General features: G+C 39.3%; 1 pseudogene; it reads right to left on the bottom strand.

Moving 5' to 3' along the window:
* LOC132173550 (chaperone protein ClpB1-like) overlaps positions 1–1,912 on the bottom strand; it is a 4,610-nt pseudogene extending 2,698 nt beyond the window's left edge.
* Between the last annotated feature and the right edge of the window lie 1,900 nt (positions 1,913–3,812).

Here is a 3,812-nt window from a genome sequence, read left to right as displayed (position 1 = left end):
GACTCTTCCATTTAATTCACACAGAACTCCACACAAACAATGAACCAAAGGCTCTGATACCACTTTGTTAGGGGTGAACACCAATTTCAGATGCTCAGCGGAATTAATCTACCCCTCTTTGTGCAAATTAAATAGTAACACAATAGCAAAATAATAATCAAGCAAACCCACAAGCAAGACACCAAGATTTTTACGTGGAAAACCCTCCAATGCGAAGGTAAAAACCACGGGACCTAGTCCAGTTAAATCTTCCACTATCAACAATAATGAGTTTACAATTTGTCTTCCCTAGAGAAATATCTAGAGGTTATCACCACATCAAGAATACATGCATTCTTGGATTAAACATAAATTCATCACCCTAAAGTGGATTCCAACAAGAATAAAGAAAGATCTCACCAAGTAGGTATTAGCAACCAAGCAATTGGAGAGGAATTCCAACGATCGACACCAGTCAACTTCTAATTGCATTCGCTTTCTTTCAAGGTTATCGATTTCTTCAGGCTGGCTATCAAGTTGGACTCTCACATTTGCACATGATTCATCAACTAAATCAATGGCCTTATCAGGGAGATGACGCCCTAAGCAAAAAGTAGACAATTACATCAACATTCACAAAAGAAGAAATTTCAATCCCTACGTCAACAAAAACAAGAAAGAAAGCTAAGTACATACCAGTAATGTATCGGCTTGATAGCTAGGCCGCCATAACAAGGGCCCTGTCGAGAATTCGAACACCATGATGGCCTTCGTACCTCTCCTTCAAACCTCTAAGGATGCTGATTGTGTCAGCAACACTAGGCTCAGCCACATACACCAGCTGCAGTCTTCTCTCAAATGCAGCATCCTTCTCCACATATTTCCTATAATCCTCATGCGTGGTTGCACCGATGCACCAAAGTTGCCCTCTAGCAAGCATGGGTTTGAAAAGGTTGGCAGCATCCATAGACCCTTCCGTCCGACCAGCACCAAGAACAAGGTGAATTTCATCGATGAAAAGTATAACTTTTCCCTCAGCCTCTTCAACCTCCTTCATTACAGCCGTCAACCGCTCTTCAAACTCTCCCCTATACTTTGCTCCCGCAACCAGAGCACCCATATCCAAGGCTATGAGTCTCACATGCTCAAGATTACTCGGTACATCACCTCTGACAATCCTCTGAGCCAAACCTTCTACCACCGCAGTTTTACCAACTCCAGGCTTTCCAATGAGAACCGGATTGTTCTTAGTTCTCTTTGACAGAATTGTAACAACTCTCCATATCTCCTCATCTCGGCCAATGACCGGATCGAGCTTTCCTGCCTGCTCGACAAGGTCACGCCCGAAAGCCTTCAAACCCTGGAATTGCGTATCCCCAGAAGCACTCTCTACCTTCTTTCCAACCTTCCCACGAAGCTTTTCGAGCACCGACTTCACTCTGGCTGGGGCAATACCAGCCTCTTTCAACAAGTCCCCAATTTGGGAGTCTTCAAGAAGGCCAATAATTAGCTGATCAACATCTAAATGTGTGTCCCCACGTGCTTTTTTCGCCGCATGTGCCCGGCGAATAACTTTAATTAGGCTTGTGCTCGCTGGAATATCATCAGGGGTAGGAGACTGAGATGGGAGTTTCTTCAATGCCCGTTTGAACACAACTTTAATTAGGCTTGTGCTCGCTGGAATCTCATCAGGGGTAGGAGACTGAGATGGGAGTTTCTCCAATGCCCGTTTGAACACTCTCTCTACCAACTTTGCGGCTTCTTCACCGCCACCGGCACTGGCAATCTTTTGGCTGAAGATGCCACCGGGGTCGGAGATCAAAGCAACCCCGAGATGGAGAGGAGTGACCTGTGCGTGGCCTGCACTCATTGCCAACTCATGAGATGCTGAAAGCATCTTCTGAGTCTTGATGGTGAACTTCTGAGGATTCATCTTTGCGAAGAGCGAAAACAGAGTACTGGGAAGAGGGAATATCAAATTGTAAAGAAAGAAAGAAATTGAAGATAAAACTAATCTCATTAACCTTCAAGAATACAAAGTGATACATGAGTTTATATATTCTGTTTTACAACTCAAATAACAGAGTATATACTAACAACATAACGGTTCCAACTTATATAACTAACTAGCTGATATAACAAACTAAACTAACTTATATACACGTATGCAATATAAGGAAGAATAATCTGTTGATGATGAGATAATGAGCTGCTGTTACTCCCCCTCAAGATGAAAAATATTGAGTATGTTCATCTTGAACAGCAAAGCACTAAATTGTGCAAAACCAAGAGGTTTGGTAAATATATCAGCTAAGTTGGCAGCAGAAGAAACATGCAAGCAAAGTATGTATAACACCTTGTTGAATCTTTTCCCTGACAAGGTGACAGTCGATTTCTATAATACCCCGAAATTTATGCCTAGAATAAATGTGATCTTAATATCAAGGATAAGGAGGATTTGCAATTTTATTAAGATTTATATGGAGTTAGGTAAATAGACTTAATGTGAAAGATGATGGAAAATTGCTAGTTATAATTTTAGTGGTTATTGAAAGAAAAGTCACATTGTTTTGGATACCAAAAATTCTATGAGTGACCTTAAATAAAACTGTTTTAAGACATTATAGAATGATGAGAAAGGAAGATTTTAAAAGTGGTTTTATGATTTTTGGACACTTGTAGAAGGAGTTATGATTTTTAGAAAATTCAAGTGTCAAAACAGAAATTTCAGTCAAACAGAGGCACAGGATTTCGAGGGACTTTTGAGGTACCAAAATGTTATGGGTTGCTATGATTTTTTGATATGTTTTGGATCTTTTAATGAGGAAAATTTCGACCCAAATTTCGTGTCATTTGGAGTTAAATTGAAAAAGTTATGATTTTTCCAAATTTAATAGGTCAAGCTGCGGAGTAGTTGAAGTACCTGAGATTTGGGAAATTAATTGGATGGGTTAATGATGTCTGTAAGCCACAATTTTTTGGTATGTGTTAGTCAAAAGGTTTAGGTTCATTAAGGATTAATTGTATATTTTTATGATCACTTTTTAATGTAAATGCATGAGGATTTTAAAGCTTGATAAGTTACCAAGGTCAAAATTACACGTGGCTTTGCATGAGAAGTTGCTTGGTTGACACCTAAAGGTACAGGTGTTATATAGCATGTTGCCCTTGCCTTCTCGGTGAACACCTGGGGTTCTAAGGTGTCATCTTCTTAATACATTCCTGGACACTTATCTTGTGGTTAGAGGAAATTGAATGTATGTGGGACACTTGGTGGACACTTGTCTTGTGGTTTAGAAGGAATTCGATGCATGTGGAACAAACATGTGGCAAGCTCTCAAGGGAAAATGTCCCACATACAGTGGGTATTTAAGGAGAGCAAATCCTCTCAATTGCTCACAGCTCAAGTGAGCGTGAGATCCGGAAGAAGGAAAAGAAAGGAAAGAGAGGAGAAAAGAACGAGAGAAGGGAAAAGAGAAGAAAAGAAAGAAAAGAGAGAAGAGAGAAGAAAAAAAAAAAAGAAGAGGATGAAGAAATAAAAAATTTGAGAACTCTCCAAGGAATTGTGAGTTGGATGCGGATTCAAAATAAGGGCATGCAATGCCAGGTAAGGGGACACAACACCAAAAACCCTAACAGATTTTATTATAAGTCCTTGAAATAAAATGTTGGGGATTTTATAAATGATTCACTTACATGATTTTCAATTACACTTCCTTTCGTTTTTTAATGACAAGTTTTATTTATTTATATGTTATTGTTTAAGAATTTTACGTGATATAGTTACCCTATCTCATGATTTATGCATGACTGCAATTATGAATGAAAAGAGC

This window comes from Corylus avellana, chromosome ca3, assembly GCF_901000735.1.
Source record: "Corylus avellana chromosome ca3, CavTom2PMs-1.0".
In the NCBI taxonomy this organism is placed as follows: domain Eukaryota; kingdom Viridiplantae; phylum Streptophyta; class Magnoliopsida; order Fagales; family Betulaceae; genus Corylus; species Corylus avellana.
The sequence above is the reverse complement of the archived record's forward strand: the minus strand, read 5'-3'. Positions and strand labels throughout refer to the sequence as shown.